A 17,686-nucleotide genomic window follows, 5' to 3' on the forward strand; every position below is an offset into this window, starting at 1 on the left:
TCCTAGAGTTCCCATGGTGGCTCAACGGTAATGAACCTGACTAGTATCCATGAGGACGCAGGTTGGACCCCTGGCCCCGCTCAGTGGGTTAAGGGTCTGGCGTTGCCATGAGCTGCGGTGTAGGTTACAGACTCGGCTTGGATCCCAAGTTGCTGTGGCTGTGTTGTAGCCAGCAGCTGCAGCTCCGATTTGACCCCTAGCCTGGGAACCTCCATGTGCCTTGGGAACAGCCCCCCAAAAACCCTTCTCCTCCTCCTTTTTATCCGGATCCACCTCAAGGATCTAAAGCCATCTCTGAGGACCCGTGCGCAAAGAGCCCAGGCCCGCCCTTCCTACACATGCCCGCCCCCTGCACGTGGCAGGTCACCTGAACGCTCACCTGTGCCCAGTGCTGGGCTTGACACCATCAGCCAAGGCTAATTCCAGTCCTGAGAAGCTGAACTTCTGTTAACGTCACTGGCTCAGTTATGGAACAAACGAATGCGGATATCCGCTGATGATCTTTCTAGAAGCTGAAGACTCTGCTGTGGGAGAGTGATATTCTTTCCCTGGGCGTATCCAAGCCCTTGGGCTTGTAGGTGGGACCCTTCCTGCTCAGGGACACACGATCTGCCTCCCAGGGTTCTCCCCGCCTCGCCCTGGGTGCGGGATGTCTCTTTCTCCCTTCTCCCGGTGGGACTCGGCCATGTGAGGTCAGCTGTGTGACTGATGGCCCCTTGGGCCCTGACACTGCAGGAAGGAGCTGTCTGCCCCCCACCAGGCCTCAGAGGGATGTGGGAGGGGAGTCTCCACTGGCCACCCCGGCCATGCTCCTCTGAGCACATTCCACCCCATGTCTTCCATCTGGGTCCAAATCTGAGGTCTGACCAGCTCTGAGTACAAAGACCAGGCTGCTTGGGGTCTGGCCAAGGTCACATTCACCCGGGAGCTAATGAGATAAAGGCCAGTTTCCCTAAAAGCATTTAAAACAAGACAATTTCTAAGAAATTTCAAAAGTGATATAATGACTAATTAGACTTGCATGAAAATGAAATTGGTTTATAAATAGCATATCCTCCCCTTACTATTTATATTAATGGCAAAGAGGAAGTCTTTCTTCTGAGCCTTGTGCATTGATACTTATCGGCTGGCAAGGGTGATAAGTTACAGAGAAATGACAAAAAAGGAAGTCTAACTTAAGGGCAGCGTGATGCAGGAAATACAAGGCCAGGCTGAGAGTCCAGGGCCCTGGGTGTCATCCCCACCCCGCTGCACCGACAGCACACGTGGGGCCAGGTCCCCTCCCTCCCGGCCAGTCGGACCCAGTGAGTCCATCAGCTGCTCCACGTGTTAGTCTGATTGTCCTGAACGAAGCGCTGGGAGAAGCTCCTTACACAAAAGAGCAAACTTCTGGCTGTCCTGGTAATTTCTGGGGACTGGGGAGTTTACTGGCAGGCCGGCATTCTTCAAGAGATGCTCTGGTCCAAAGTAAGGAAACGCCTAAAAACTCAAGATGCTTTTTTTTTTCCCTTTTAACAGCTGCATATGGAAGTTCCCAGGCTGGGGGTCCAATCAGAGCTGCATCTGGAGCCTATGCCGCAGCCACAGCAATGCCAGATCTGGGCCGCATCTGCGACCTATGCCACAGCTTGTGGCAACACCAGATCCTTGACCCACTGAGCGAGGCCAGGGACTGAACCCACATCCTCACGGATACTAGTAGTGTTCTTAACTAGCTAAGTCACAACAGAAACTACACTCAAGATGCTTTTTAAAAGCTCATAGGTCGGACTAATACTTCCTGCAAAGCATTAGTGCTCATACTTCCTGCCAATGAGCCGACAAAACCAGAGGCCCTGGGTGCTCCAACCAGAGTCCTTTCTGAATTAACCAGGCCCGGCCCATCGCAGCTCAGCTCCAGACCCAGAGGAAAGGCGAGCCAGCTCCAGGCCATCCCGAAGGGTGGAGGGCAGCGGGGGAGGTGTGGGGAGTGCATGTGTCCGATCGAGGGGGGCTGTCGCTCAGAGAGAGTGAGACGGAAACTGAGACGCCCAGAACGACTCCAGACACGCAGCAAAGAGAGCGCATAGGCGTGGTAGGTTTCCTCCTCCTTCAAGGCCCCCACAGGGCAGGGGAGCCCCACACTGAGGCTAATCTTCCACCTGCTGGCACAGAGCAGATTCACCCATGCATCGGTTACCCCCATCTTGTGTGGTTCTAGAAAGGGGGCCCTGCTAACCCTTGGTCAAGGTGAGGCAATGGAGAGCTCAGGACTTCTCACCTCATTATTTCGACAGACAAATCAGTATTTCACCCAGAACTGGCAGAATTCTTCCACAGACTGCCAAGAAATATTGCTTCCTTGGAGCTTCTGCCAAAATTCAAAACCCCAGCCCCAGCTCTCATCACCCCGCAATTTTGCTGACACCATCCGCCTTTAGACTCCAAGGTCAATCCCCAGACCCACTCAATAGAAAAACGGTCCCAAAAAGAAAGAGGGTTCCCCGAGAAAGGGGTCCCTTTGGTCATGATGCGTGAGATGTCACTCAATCCTAGTCATCAGTTATGACCTACAAACCAAACGAGGCCCTGCGGATGATCCAAAAGCAAAGCATTTGTAAAAACCTGAGGGCTGGGGAGAAGAGGGAAAAACCAGACACTCCCCACTCACTGCCGGTGGGCGAATGTCAACAGGGCAGGCATCGCGGTAGCAGCTGCTGCTTTTGTTTGTTTGTTTGTTTTGTTTTTTGGTTTTTTTTTTTTTTTTGTCTTTTTGCCTTTTCCAGGGCCGCACCTGCGGCATGTGGAGGTTCCCAGGCTAGGGGTCTAATGGAGTTGTAGCCACTGGCCTACACCACAGCCACAGCAACTCGGGATCCGGGTCTGCAATCTACACCACAGCTCACAGCAGCGCTGGATCCTTAACCCACTGAGTGAGGCCAGGGATCAAACCCACAACCTCATGGTTCCTAGTCAGATTCGTTAACCACTGCACCACAATGGGAATTCCTGCCATTTTTTTTTTTTTTTTTTGCACATGCTAGCAAATGCCAGCAATTCTTCTGCAATAAGAGCCAGGTACAAAGCAGTAACCAGGGCACTGATTATAACGGAGAAAATTAGAAACAAATACCTATAGGACTTTGGTTAGTTATGGACCACTCACACCATATAATCAGAAATTATGAGGCTGTTAAAAAAAAAAAAGGAGGGAGAGATAGTTCCCCAAATACTAATAGAAAAAGGCATATATATTGCATGAAAAAAAGCACAAAAATATTTATAATATGAACCCATTTTTAAGAAATACAAATACACATATTCTGATACACGCGCACAAAATTCTGGACTGCTTTCCATGCTGAGCAAGGTTCGCAGGCTCACCCTGGGGACCAGGTTGGGGGTGGTGGGTAGAGAAGGGGGGAGATCTTTGCTTTTTGTGCAAATATTTCCAGTGTTGGTTTCGGGGTTTGGTTTTTTACATGTGCACGTATCAGTTTAGCATTCAGTTTTTAATGACCGCTGAGAACCGGGCGAGGGATGGAAAAAACCTGGCCTGCTCTGGGTCAGGGTCTCCCCGTCACCCAAGGAGGGGGTGGTGGTGGGGGGTGGCTCTTGCATTGGTCACAAAGGTCAGACGGGCGACTGCTCCTCCAGCACTGGGATCTTGCAACACTCAGGTCTTATAATCCCATGTGATAGATCTTCTCCGGTGCCGGCCAAGGAGGACACAGGGCCTGGGCAGTGCGGGGGGGAGGCATCTGAATGAGACGGTGGCCAAAGTGCTGGGCAAAACAGGCTCAGGTTCGAGCCTGGTCCCCTGGCTCTTCATGTAAGTCATCAACGGAGCGCAGGGCTAGGCTGCCTCTCTTTACATACCTGCAAGGGCCCTCTGTCCATCCAGGTGTGTGTCTTGGTCAAAAAGAAAGCCCTGCTTTGGGGACTTCTACTTCTGCAGGGCCCCCCACCCACTCCACACAGAAACTCATGGGGGGGGGGGCGCTAAATATACCTAAATGCTCAGGAGGGCGCCTACGGTTCGGGGCTGAGAGCTCAGCCCCAGGGGCGGCTGGTTGGTGCTCACTGCTCAGCTCTACCGCCCACTGACCGTGACCACAAGCCTCTTTCTAATTCTCAGCCCCTCAGTACCTACAACGCGGATGATGCTAACAGCGCCCCCCCCAGGGGATGGTTGTGAGGCAGGACGCAAAGTACCTTTCCAAGCGCACAGGCAAACGGAAGCCAGGGGCCAGCCCTGTGGTCACAAACGGTGCCAAAGCCTGGCCCGTGAGTCAGGGCTGTCACCTGACAATGCTTTGCATTTGTCGACTGTTTAAACTGCACCCTCCCACAAAGCCCCAGGCCAAGAAGACTACTGGGTAAAATTAATACGAAAGTCGGAAGGGTCTGTTCCCATTCCAGCAGGCTGGGAAAACATTTCCATTTTGCTCAAAAATGGGAGCCCAGAGGCCACCCCAGGTTTGGCCACATTCTGGGATGATGCAAGCTGACTGGCAGCAAAACTCTCTTGCCAAAGCAGCTGCCAGGGAGCGTGCCATGTTGCGGGCCTGTCATCCCATGACCCTCGAGGCTTCGATCTTGCCTTCTGTAAACCAGGGGTGGACACCACGTGAAGCCAATGAAGGCAGAGGAAGAGTTCACCACAACAGAGAATGCGTGTGTCCAAGGAGATGCCAGGCCCTCTGGGAACAAAGCACACGGCGTCAACACGCCCATCGTGTCCCCGGAGCCCTGCGCCAGCAGCGCGTCTCAGATGCAGGGTCTGCGGCCAGCTTTAGAAACAAACAGGCAGTCGACGCAAACCCATGACTCTGCTCTAACAGCCTGTTGCTAGCTTTTTCTGGAAAGACCCAGCACTCAGCACCAGCAAAAAAAAATCTAAGCTGTTGCATGCATCCCAAACCTGCTCAGTGGGTTGAGCGACGTTAGGACCACTGGCGCGGAGAAGCATCTCACACTGAGCCTGTCCAGTCAGTCCTACCCGGCCTCCAGCTGGACAGGGGAGGTGGCAAAGCGCCCTGGGCCACCCCCCAGCAGGCAGTGAGGGGTGCTGAGCCAACACACGCAGGTCCCGTCCCCACACGCCAGGCACTCTGTCCCAAGCACCCCGTCTTCCCTCCACCAAAGCTCGCACACACATGTGCGCGCACACCGCCCCCCACAACGAAGACAAGCATCAGAAAACAATACCACACCTAAGATGAGCACGCCCTGGTATTCTCTTTTCTATTTTGTTTCACTTCTTAAAAAGCACTGATGGGCCTACAAGACTGATTTTCGGACCCGTGGATTGGAAGCTGCGCTGGGAAAAATTCTAGCTGATGGCCAGCCCCGGGGCTCCCTGCAGCAGAAACACAGATTCCTCAAAATACTCCAGCTGCACACACCCCAGCCCCAAGGCCAGGGGCTGCTCACTTCTTGTTTGTTGAATAAAGGGTGGGGAGAAGGGGCGGGGGAGGGGGGGAACATGGGAAGAGGAAGAAGCCCAGGCACGCACAGGGAAGGGGGGAGGACACGGGAAGGAGGGGGCAGGTCACAAGCTCCCTGATGGCCCCCAAGTCAGGAGGCTCCTCACCCCCGACCCCCGCCTCGTGGTTCCATGAGGCTCCAAGCGGAAACCACCCCCGGGGGGGGCAGAGTCCCCAGCACCCTGGGGCAGCCCTAATCAAGGCATCCCCTAAGCTGGACCCGCTGCCCGGCAGGAAGGCAGGCGTCGGGCCGGCTCTCTCTCTCCCACTCTCAGCTCACAGCCTAGAGAGCTCCCATTTCACAAACAGCCATCAGATAGGCTCCTGGAGTCGGCTCCACATTAGGAATCTGTCAAATCACTGATGGGCTGGTCCCGGCTCTGCCCAGCTTTTCACAAATCCCATTCTGATTTCAAGTGAGTGCGCTTATAAACGGGGCTCAGGGAAACCTTGGCCCATCACCCGCGCCCCCCAAGGAACCCACCCCAAGGCTGCCCGTGCGATCGTGCACCACAGCCTCACGTGTTCCTTGTTCCTCGTCATCTCACCAGCTCCAAGTTCTCAGGCCTCGGTGACGCTGAGGAAGTGTGACCGGCAAACAGGTCAAACCGCCAGCCTCAGCGTCCCCACTGGATCGCTGTCTTCTAGGTGTTTCTCAAAATGCTCCAAAAGCCGCCGCCACCCCAACAGACCTTCCCCAGAAGGTGGAATGTGCTGCCTGCAGCCCTCAGCCCCCCACCCCCACCCCGCCGTGGGCACACCTGCCCAAGTCAACTTATCTCAATTAGGCGCCTGTTAGAATTTGAATCCAGAAGAGAAAGGATGCAGGTGAGGCCAACTCAGTGTGAGACAGGGTCGCACAGGGATGACTGACAGCCCGGATGACTGACAGCCCAGGACTGTCCCCAGGCTACAAATAGCCCTCCTCACTGGCACCCTGTGTTCCTCCCTTAAAATAACAGTGACCACAGTGACCCCTGTTTCATCGCAGGGGCTCCTGAGTATCTCAGTTAACTTTTACAATTGCTTTTACAATAACTTGTGAAGGGGAGCGATTATCTCTTCATTTCATAGAAGAAAGCGACGCTCCGAATTTGTCATTGGCCCAAATTAGAGGTGAAAACTACAAAGCCAAGTTCTCTGTACCAGCCCGGGTACCCCACCGGCCATGGTGGCCTCAGGCCTTCTTGTGAAATATCTTTCCATCACCTGCCCTCCCCTTCCTTCTGTTCCAGGGCCCTGAACACAGACTTCCTTCTGTGAGGCCAGCCACCTGCCCTTCCCCAGGGCAGACTTGTTCTCCTCACCTTTCCTGGGTCCGCTCAAGAGGCTCAGGACCAGGAGATCCGTCAGTCCCCGTCAGTCCCCCACTTGAACGCCCAAGTGCTCTCGGAGCAACAGGACTCAGCAGGTCTGTCCCCTGCAGCCTGCTCCTTCCCAGAGGGCTGAGATCTTTGATGCTGGAGACCCGGGTTGGTGAAGGCACTCGGACGAGGCCCCAGGGCAAACTAAGGCAGACCTCAGAGGAGAGCCCACGCCTGCAGACCCTATAAGGTCAGGTCCAGGTCTCTGCCCAGGCCTGGCTTCGGAACAAATGGCCCTACACACAGACAGGCATAAAAGTTCCAAAACAAACACTCAGAGACAAAAATGCTCAATGATAAAACAGATGTTAGCAAATACAAAGCATTATCCAAATACAAACCATACGACAAACAGATCTTCCAACATTTCTGGGGGGAAGAACTGTTACGTGTGCGTTTATGTCTCCATTACTATGCATTCGTCAATTGCTTACTTTCATTCATAAGACCCAAATTACTGAACAGGGGATAAACAGCAAATTTCACCATCCCCTCCCACGACCCGCCGCCTCCCACGAAAACATTGTTAGAGGCTCTTCTTTCCCAAACACCCCCACTCTCCCGGGGAAACTGCTGGGTTCTAAAAACTCTGAATCAATACTGCCAGTTGTTTTAATCAAGTTTCCTGTTTCGTGGTCACAACTAGGTTGACATCTGCTTTGTCCACGACTGCCCTCCACCCAGGTAACCAGCCAGTTATCTATTTATCTACACACTGGGGCTCCGTGGCACTTAAAAGTTACCTCAAAAACCCTACGTTTCATCCCACTTTTTCCTGGCCTTCCCCAAAGGAAATTATTTGCAAGGGGATCTGATGGGAGGCCTAGCACCCATCAAGCTGCAGGAAAGGTGCACAGAGCCTGGCAAAGGAGAGACCTGACTGTAATCTGACAACCGAGATTCCGACCCCGGGCTCAGCCGGCTGCCCGGCGGCTGTGTGACCTTGGGCTCGTAAATCTCGCTGAGCCTCAGTTTCCTCAACAGCAAAGCAGGAATCCTAATACCACCACCGTCCCCGGAATAGTTTCATAAATGTCCCCGGCGCTGAGCAGGGACTGCTCGCCGCGCGGGGAGAAGCCACCCGTCCTCCCAGGACGGTGCTAGTCTCGAGGTCCAGGGATCCCGCGGCCGCCCCTCCAGTCAACCAGGCCGGTCAAGGTCAGCCCTGCAGGAGAAGGCCCGAGGGATGCTCACGAGGCCGCCGGGCCCCGAGACCTGTTTCTCCGCCTCCCTCTCAGAACCACTTTGCTCTGAAAGGGCCGCGGGGACAGAGCGCGGTCCCCGAGCGTCCGGGTGGGCACGCATCCCCCCCGGTCCGCTCCGGCCTGGCCGCGCCCCCAGCCCCGGGCCGCCCCTGGAGGAGTCCCACCCCTCCCCATCCCGCAGAGGCTGCGGCTCCTACCTCTGCGGCGGCCGGGGCTCGGCCGGGGCTCGGCGGGGACTCGACTCCGGAGGCGGGAGGCGGGAGGCGGGAGGCGGGAGGCGAGGTGGATCCGATTTACCAGGCGGCGCCGCGCGCGTGGCCGCCTTTGTATGCAAACACCCAGCCCGCCGCGCGCTCCCAGTCAGCGCAGCCCGGCCCCGGGGGCGGGGCGAGCTGGAGGGGCGGGGCGAGATGGAGGGGCGGGGCGAGCAGGGCCACGCGAGGGGCCTCCGGAGGGGCGAGCGACTCGGCCACTTTCAGGGCCCGCCCAGCCCCGCGGCGGAGCCTCCCTTGCAGGAAGTCCCCGGGCCGCCCGCCCCAACTTCCTAGCCTGTCTTCACTTTGCTGTGGGCTTGGACCTTAGGCTTGGACTTTCCTCTCCAAAACCAAAGTCTTAAGACTAGAGTGACATTTACCGAAGCCTCGGAGGGGAGTGGGCAGCCGGTAAACCGCTCAGAACCCCCACCCCACCCCGCCCCAGGGCCTGCCTGCCTGTCGTCTTTGGCCTCCTCTCCCTTCGGAGCAGTGAGACCTGGGCACCTTCTTTAACCTTTCCGACCTGGCCCTCTGACCTGGCCATAGCCTGTTGGCCGTATTATGATTTACACTTAGCTTCTCACCAACGTCCGCCTGCATCAGAAGTGGTCACGTTTGAACTGAAATCCTGAACACAAGTAGCACTCAAGTCCTCCAAAGATGGGGAGGAGCCGGGCCTTCCAAAAGGCCAGAAACAGCAAGTGCAAAGGTCCTGAGGCAGCTCTCTGCCGGGCGGGAGCCTTGGGGCAGCTGAGGTGGGCGTAGCAGGACCAAACCTTTAGGGTCTTGCAAGGCAAGGCAAGGAGTTTAGATATGTCAGGAAGGGGGTTAAGCCTGGAAATTAAGTGATCGAATTTATATTTTAAAAAAACCACTTCTCGGGAGTTCCCGTCGTGGCGCAGGGGTTAACGAATCCGACTAGGAACCATGATGTTGCAGGTTCGATCCCTGCCCTTGCTCGGTGGGTTGGGGATCCGGCTTTCCCCGTGAGCTGTGGTGTGGGTCGCGGACGCAGCTCAGATCCCACGTTGCTGTGGCTCTGGCGTAGGCTGGCAGCTGCAGCTCCGATTGGACCCCTAGCCTGGGAACCTCCCATGTGCCGGGGGAGCGGCCCAAGAAATGGCAAAAAGATAAAAAATTTAAAAAATTAAAAATAAAATAAAAAATAAAAAAACCACTTCTCCGCTGTAAGAAAAATGGGCTGTAGGGGGCAGGAATGGAATCCAGCAGACAGGCTGCTACTGCAGGAAACCAGGGAAATGATGGTGGCACAGACTCATGGTGGAAAGATTTCTGATGTATTTTGGAGGCAAAACCCAGGGACTGGCGAATGTATGGGTGGAGTGGGGGTAACATACCAGGAGAGAGGAAGCGAAGGTGAAATCTTTGTTTTGAGATTCGAGGACTGAGGGTTCTTTACTGAGATGCAGAAGGAACTGATGGAAGACGCAGGCTTGAAAGGAAGCTCAGGAGTGCAGTCCTGGCCACTTTAAGTTTCAGCTGCTTTCCCAGAGATTGTGGGGACGGCCTCTGGTGTTCCTTGGAGAAGCCAGCTGGCTCTACGTAGCAGTGTGGGGTCACCTGCAATTTCCCTGTTCTCCCCATTACTGCACGGCATCTACACACGGCCCAGCTCCCAGGGAGAATTTTTTTCCAGCAGGCAATGAGGAAAAAACACCAGATCACATTTCAGTGCAAGCTGAGTCGGATTAGCCAAAGCCCTTGCCCCGCTCATCCTGCCCTGTCTGGAGTCCCCCTGGGAGGGCCCCTGCTGCGGGTTTCTGCAACCAGGCAGTCACTCGGCTGTGACTCAGCCAGGAGAGCTGAGGTGATCCCTTCCGCCAATCCCGGGACCTGCGGCTTTCAGCCCAACTCGGAAGACCAGACGAAACCACCACCGGAGATGAGTAAACTTGCCCCAGCCTCTGGAGGAGGAAGGAGGGAGGAGATGCCAGGGCAAAGCAACACAAGCATCGTGGAATCCGAAAAGGCTCAGTTTTACAGTCTGGCAAATGGAAGGCAGATGGATGCTCAACACAGATCCACTTTAAAGATGGAAATGGCCATCGGATAAAGTTCATGACCTTTGCTAACCCGAGAGCTTTAAGTGCTAGAACCCTGTACATTAAGGAGGGGCGATTCCCAGAAGGATTTGCCCAGCGCTTAGCGCAACTGTGATACAGAGAATGCGCAGCTCGCCCAGGTTCGAGACCCAGCAGGGGACACCCAGAGATGGCTGGTGATGTGTGAGGCTAACACTACAACTCCTTGAATACCTGAACTTTTCTCTGCCTATAAAAGCAACAAGGATGAGGAGTTCCTGGTGTGGCTCAGCGGGTTAAGAACTGGACTAGAATCCATGAGGATGTGGGTTTGATCCCTGGCCCCACGAGCTGCGGGGTCGGTTGTAGAGGTGGCTCAGGTCTGGTGTTGCGGTGGCTGAGGTGCAGGTGGGTGGCTGCCGCTTAGATTTGACCCCTAGCCTGGGAATTTCCATATGCCGAGGGTGAGGCCCTAAAAAGACAAAAATAAATAAATAAAACAATAAAAAAATAAAAGCAACAAGAATGATATAAACTGCCCTATTCTAGCGGCAGCCCTCCTTCTTTCTAGCCAGTGACAAGAATCTGCTATCCTGGGAATTCTGAGGTTTTCCAGATGAGCTACCTACACATTTGAAAGGGTCCTGCCAGGGGGAGGGGAGACAGAGGGGTGAACAGCCTCCTCTTCGCTAGAGTCCCAGGAAACCCTACAGGTAGGGGTGCAGTTGACTGGTCTCCTGACAGTTCTGGGGAGTGATATCAGTGGTGAGTGCTGTAGAAGCCCTGGGCAGAAGAGATACCAGAAAAAGAACAGTGAATTATTCCCCCAGGGGGGCCTGACACGGGCTCCGAGGAAGGGAGGGGATCTCAGGCGAGGCAAGGCTAGTGCTTGGCTGGAGGCCTCTGACTTCAGCACAGTCACTCCTTTGCTCCAGGGACCACCTGATGTGGCCTCACCTCCTCAGGAGGCAGAGCACTGAGCAGCCTGAAAATTGACCAGGGATGGAGCGGGTGCCCTAGGCGCCGATGGGCGCGCTAAGCAAAGCAAGTTTCCTGGGGCAAGAGGCAGGTATGAGAGGTCCTGGGGAGGCGGAGGGAGAGTAAGCCAGGACTGAGTGTCCAGGAGCAAAGCACAGAGGGCCCACCTTCCATGAGGGTGAGGATGACAGGCACAGGCTGAAGCATCCGAGAAGACAGGGAGATGAAGGGGAGTGGCTGGCAGCGGGCTGGATCTCGAAGGCCACACCACCCTAATTCCCCCTACCAGGTACACGGATTAGACAGCATCACGTACCCTCCCCTGGGCCACTGGGCCAGGAGTCCTAGGGCCCCGGCACACAGGGCAGCCACGAAGCAAGCAAAGTCCCTGGACTCAGGGTGGAGGGAGATGCCACTTCCCCAAGGGGCCTGCACTGTTGCCCCACTGGCCCCGAGGGTCCACGCTGACTTGCTCAGAGAGCAGCCATCACCCATCCCCGTTCGTGCCCTCCCCCACCTGTGCCTTCATTCAGTGCGCATCTGCTGAGTGCCCAGCTCTGGGGGCTCCTCTGGGGACCAGGCCAGTCATGTCCTCAGTGAGTATTTGGCTGGGGGCAGGAATGACAGCCAAGGGCACACATACACCTAAAAACTCTTCCCCTGTTCAGCGCCACCAGGAGCTGACCAGTTGTCCACTGCTGTGGGACTGGACCTGCTCCGCCCCCAGGAAGAAGAGCAGGCACTTGTCTGGCTCCGCTGGGCCGGGCAGGAGGACAAGATAGGTGGAAAGAGGCCAGCGTGTGCAGAGGGGGCCAGCCCCTGATGGGAGGAGGAGGAAGCCAGGTCCCATGACTACCTGGGCAACGAATGGCTCCAGCCTGTGTCCCCACAATCAAGAGGGGCTGGGACATCCTTTCTCCTCTGGCCTCACGGGGAAGATTCCTAATGAGCCAGGAGAGATGGTTTTTGCCAGGAAACTCTCTCGTTCTGTCTTCCAGGTCCAGGCCTGCAGGACCCAGGCCTCTAGGAAGCAGCCCCCAGGCCTCCAACGCTATGTCCTTGGTATATATGTCACATCTGCATGTCTGAGTTTTGCTTCACGGGCTTCGTCCTTCCCCGCTTTTTCCCAGCCGTGTAGTGAACAGGTGTCTTTCCTTTGCCGGGCCCAGGATTCCTAGTCACTCTGTTTGGTCTGGCGTGAGCATCTGCCAATCAGAATAGACACGAAGCACAGAAGAGCAGGGTCCTGCTGGATTGGAAGGTTGGGAGGGAAGGGGAGAGGAGAGACGAGGTGGCAGGAATGAGGCCATTCAGGGCACTCGGGACAGTGACTAGCAGCTGGTATTTTAATCGTTGGCAAGGCCACCGTAGCGTTTCCTAGATGAATTTACCCCAGGAAGAAAACGTATTTGGAATTTAATGGAGAAAGGCATCTGGTGTGGATTAAATGTTTCTACCCCCTCAAATGTATATGCCGAAGCCCTGACACCCAATGTGATGGCATTTGGGAGGGGAGGTAATGAGGTTTATAGACGAGGTCGTGAAGGTCCCCCCCCTCTGCTGCCGCCCCAGAAACCTGGATCCCAAAGCTAAGCCTAGTGATCCTGCCTCTGACCGCAGCAAGGAAGCTCACTCCAGAACAAAATCAGGTTCCCACGAGGAGACACCGTGCAGCCTGTTACAGCGTCCGGGGCTCAGGACCAACCCCAAGGTCATTGCTCAGCTACTAGAATTTTCGGCTGCTAGACCTCTGCACCCAGTTGAGATAATACCTACAAGGCTAAGTATAAGGGGCTTGGTCAGCTCTAAACAAGCAATCAGAAAAGCGGGAACGGACTGCATTGGCCAGCAAATTATAATAGCTGTTAGCATGCAGACTTTGAATGCCACCTGTCAGTAGCCTCCCACGCTGGCTTCTCCTTGCTGCCCCGATGCAGCCCACAGCCTCTCTAACTGTTGACCTGGGGCTGGTTGAGGAAAGTCACTCCACACTCTGAGGACTGCAAGTCCATGCTCTCATCGTCTCTTGGTCTTAGAGAAAGTGAAATAACTTGCACTGGCCATTCTCACCCACCCCTAAGGCGCTAAAGCAGTGTTTACCACGAAAACTTGTCACATGGTAGAATTGCCTGGGGAACCTTAAAACTCTCGACGCCCCAGCCAGTGTCACATCAATTAACTCCAGTCCGTGGGAGAGGACCGGGCCTCAGTACATTGTGACCCCACCCCACCCCTGCGAGATTCCAGTGTACAGTGCTGTTTACGAACCAGTTTCTAAGAGTCCATGTGCCTTCATCCTGTGTCCTTGCGGGCGGCCCGCCTCTCTCTCAAAGCCCACCCTCATCTGTCCCAGCAGCCCCCATGCCCAGGAGCAACATACAGTTTCTAATTTTTCTAAATGTCCATATAACAGAACCCACGTGAGCCGACTCAAGTAAAGTGTGTGTGTGTGTGTGTGTGTGTGTGTGTGTGCGCGCGCACAGAGCATGAGACATTGACAGGAGCCACGGATTCAGAAATGGCCTTAACCTGTAGCTCGTCTCTCTCCATCACTCTCTTTGCACTTGTTGGCTCCGCCCTCTTCCCTCCGCAGCCGCTTCCTCTGCGCCCTCCCAGGGTCTCCTCTGGGACCGGTCTGGCCGCACACGGCTCCCCATGTTGCTCTTTCCTTCACAGGACCACCTACCTCGGCTCCCCTAACTCCAAAACTTTCGGAGAGAAATCATATTCACCCCGGCCTCTTTCTCAAGCTACAGGATGAAGTCCTGGGTCACGAACACGGTGGGAATGACTCCCTTGCCTTGTCCATCCCTGGTCCAGGGCTTCCCAGTGCTGCTCGCCTTCCCGCCACATCATCCAGCAGACCCCAGACACAGTGCTCCACGATGCTGTAGCAGACGGCTTGTCAAATACCCAAGACCTGATGTCAGTGAGTGGGGGCGGGGCAGGGGGCGGGGGAGAGGAGCAAGGTGCTGTTGGGGAGCAGACAGCGTCAGCCCTGATGGGAGACGCCAGGGAGAGTGGCTCCAAGCGGGGCTCTGAACTCAGCTCCACCTCTTGCTAGCCATGGGATCCAGGGGAAGGGCCATTTGACCTCCTCGACCGTCAGTCTCCTTTTCTACCGAACTGGGATGAAACATCCATTTCCCAGGGGCGTTTGAGGGAATAACTGACGTCCAGTACTGAGTGCCGTGTCTGCTTCCCTCTGGTGAGTTTTCTAACAGAAATGAAAATTACTATCACTATTATTATTTATTAGGAACCCTTAGGAGGCTGATAATGCACGTGGTATCTGGTTTGGTCTTCAGGATGGGGAAGACGCCCTGCGGAGGAAGAGCGTGTGGGAGGAGGCGCTTCGGACTGAAGGACCTGAAGGGCAGGGAGTGGGGAGCTCGGTGCCCCGTGGCTCCAGTGGCGGGGGGGCGACTCCCCAGTGTGAATGCAAGAAGGAATTCCTATCCGTCCTTTCTCTTCCACAGTGTCTGGTGTGCCCTGGGCCCCCAGGGAGGTCTCAGAAGATGTGTTGAAGGACCGATGCATCGCTGGGCTAGATTAAATTAGCCCAGGAAGGGGATTAACCACTCAGGGGAGTTACTGTCCATTCCCCGGGTTAGGGCACAGGTCCCTTTGTGCTTAGGAGAGCTGCATTCAATTTTCCTTTAACCCGAAGCAAAACATTCACATCGCACACGAGTCAAACCACACGCACCTACGAGGAGCATCACAGAGGACGGAGTGGCAACATCTGTCTCCTTTGTTGTCCATGGACCACTCACTGCCTTGGTAACCTCTGGCCTCCTTCTCCACCCCTTGGCCCTTCCATCTGTGAGAAGTACAAAGCTGTGGCTTAACTGCTCCTTTCTGGTGTGATGGTCAACACAAATCAAGAAAAAAATTCAGGAGTTCCTGTTGTGGCTCAGTAGTAACGAACCCAATGAGTATCCATGAGCACGCAGGTTCAATCCCTGGTCTCGCTCAGTGGGTTAAGGATCCAGTGTTGCTGTGAGCTGAGGTGCAGGTTGCAGAAACGGCTTGGATCTGGCGTTGCTGTGGCTGTGGTGTAGATCAGCAGCTGCCCCTCTAATTCAACCCCTAGCCTGGGAACTTCCATGTGCTGCAGGTGCAGCCCTGAAAAGAAAAAAAGAAAAAACCACAATAGTATCCATAGTACCTGTAACAAACACCACAAACAACAAATAATCACAAATATTTTCACACCACATCAAAGTTGTTGCAGATATTGAGAAATATCCTAGACACTCATTACTACTTAAAAACTGTGGTTATTAGCCCTGCTGCCTGGGGAGAGAACTCAGGCAGCCAGACTTCAGAAACCCAAGGATGGGAAAGAACCTGCCTCCACGGAGGCTCAGTCAAAACAACAGAGAATTTTTCCCCTTCCCACCCGACACCGCAAGCCAGCGGGAATAAGAGCAGGGTAACGGGAATAGCAGGGAGAGGAAAACATGAGCAAAGGGACCCTCCCGGAGGTCCAGTGTGAAGGGAAGCTCTAAAGCTGAGAGTCAGGTGGGTATTTCTCAGGCAGAACTACCCGGACCCCAAAACACAAGGTCTTCCAGCAGGAATTTGAAGAGTCTGGTGCACTGAGGGTTAACTATACGATAACCAACCTCGAACCCAGCCCAACTTCTACCTAGGTTAACTCACACCCCCACACTAAGGATTGTCCAGGAAGAAAAGTGGGTCCATTTCTAGAGACAGAAACAAGCTGTTTAAGTTTCTACAGTTTTACCAAGATGTCCAGCTTTCGAGCAAAAATTAGGAGGCAAATGAAAGGTAAGATACACGCTTCCAAGAGATGGCAATAAGGAACAGACTGAGGGGTGACACAGATGGTGGAACTACCTGACATGCATTTTTTTTTCTTCTACCACAAGGCCTGGTGGTAGAAGCCCCATGGATTACTTTTCCTTCACAGCTTCTCTCTCTCTCTCTGTTTTTTTTTTGGCTTTTCAGGGCCACACCTGCACACCTGCAGCATATGGAGGTTCCCAGGCTAGGGGTTGAATCGGAGCTGTAGGCACTGGCCTATATCACAGCCACAGCAACACCAGATCCAAGCCTTGCCTGTGACCTACACCACAGCTCACGGCAAAGTCAGATCTTTAACCCCTAAGCCAGGCCAGGAATTGAACCTGGATCCTCATGGATACTAGTCTGGTTCGTTTCTGCTGAGCCACAGTGGGAACTCCTGACATGCATTTTTAAAAACTGGTTAATAGGCTAAAGTCTGTAATGCATAAACTACTCAATATGGAAGCTTAAATGAGTAATTTCACTGGAGAGATGGAAACGATAAGAATCCAAGGAAAGGAGTTCCCATTGTGGCTCAGTAGGTTAAGAAGCCACAGAGTGTCGGTGAGGATGCAGGTTCGATCCCTGGCCTTGCTCAGTGGGTTAAGGAGCTGGCATTGTGGCCAGCTGTGGTGCAGGTCACAGATGCAGCTCGGATCTCGCAGTGCTGCGGCTGTGGTGTAGGCCAGCATCTGCAGCTCTGATTTGACCCCTAGCCTGGGAACTTCCATACACTGCAAGTGCAGCCTTAAAAAGAGAAAAAAAAAATCCAAGGAAAATTCTAGAAATGAAAATTATGGTAAGGAGGATGAAGACTACCAGCAGGCTCAACATAGTGAGCAAAGAGTCAAGGAGGCTGAGGTAAGATGATTAGGAACCACTCACATAGAAAGGTAAAGAGAAAAAAGAGTGAGGGAGGAAAAAAAGAGAAATAGACATCTAAGAGCTGTGGGTCAATATCAAACAATCTAACATTCATGTAGCAAATCCCAGGAGAGAGTGAGGTAGCTGGGCAGAAGAAATATTTAAAGAAATAATGGCCTAGAATTTTCCAAAATTAGTGAAAAACACCAAACCACAGATCTAAGAATCTCCAAGAACACCAAGCAACCAGGCAGAGTAAACTCTCTCTCTCTCTCTCTCTCTCTCTCACACACACACACACACACACACACGCACACGCACACGCACTTACACACACTCACACACATACACTCATACACCCCCAACACACACACAAACATGCATGCACATAGGCATATTATATTTGAACTACTGAGAAAGCAAAGAGAAAGTCTCAAAGGCAGCCCAAGAAAATTACACAGAGAAACAAGACAAGAATTACAGCAGACTTCTCATGAGAAACTATGCGAGAGCCAGTAAAATATTGCAGACTTTGTGAATCACGTGGTCTCCGTTGTAACTAAACTCTGCCATTGGAGCACAAAAGCAGCTTTGGACACTATATAAATAAATTGGCATGACCTTGTCCAATAAATCTTTACTTATAAGAGTTCCCATTATGGCTCAGCCATAACGAAACTGACTTGTGTCCATGAG

General features: G+C 53.9%; 1 protein-coding gene across 5 annotated transcripts in view; it reads right to left on the minus strand.

The window, feature by feature from the left end:
* LPIN1 (lipin 1) overlaps window positions 1-17,686 on the minus strand; it is a 133,581-nt gene that overhangs the window by 72,122 nt on the left and 43,773 nt on the right. Inside the window, exon 1 of one of the 5 annotated variants that reach the window (XM_021085569.1) lies at window positions 8,235-8,416. The exons of 2 other annotated variants lie outside the window; for them this stretch is intronic. The gene's annotated coding sequence lies outside the window, so the exon portion shown is untranslated. Of the gene's footprint in view, window positions 1-6,775; window positions 7,069-8,234; window positions 8,417-17,686 lie in introns of those variants that run through there. 2 more of the 5 variants (XM_005655267.3, XM_021085567.1) reach the window with 2 other exon arrangements.

The sequence above is a fragment of the Sus scrofa genome, chromosome 3 (genome assembly GCF_000003025.6).
Source record: "Sus scrofa isolate TJ Tabasco breed Duroc chromosome 3, Sscrofa11.1, whole genome shotgun sequence".
NCBI lineage: Eukaryota > Metazoa > Chordata > Mammalia > Artiodactyla > Suidae > Sus > Sus scrofa.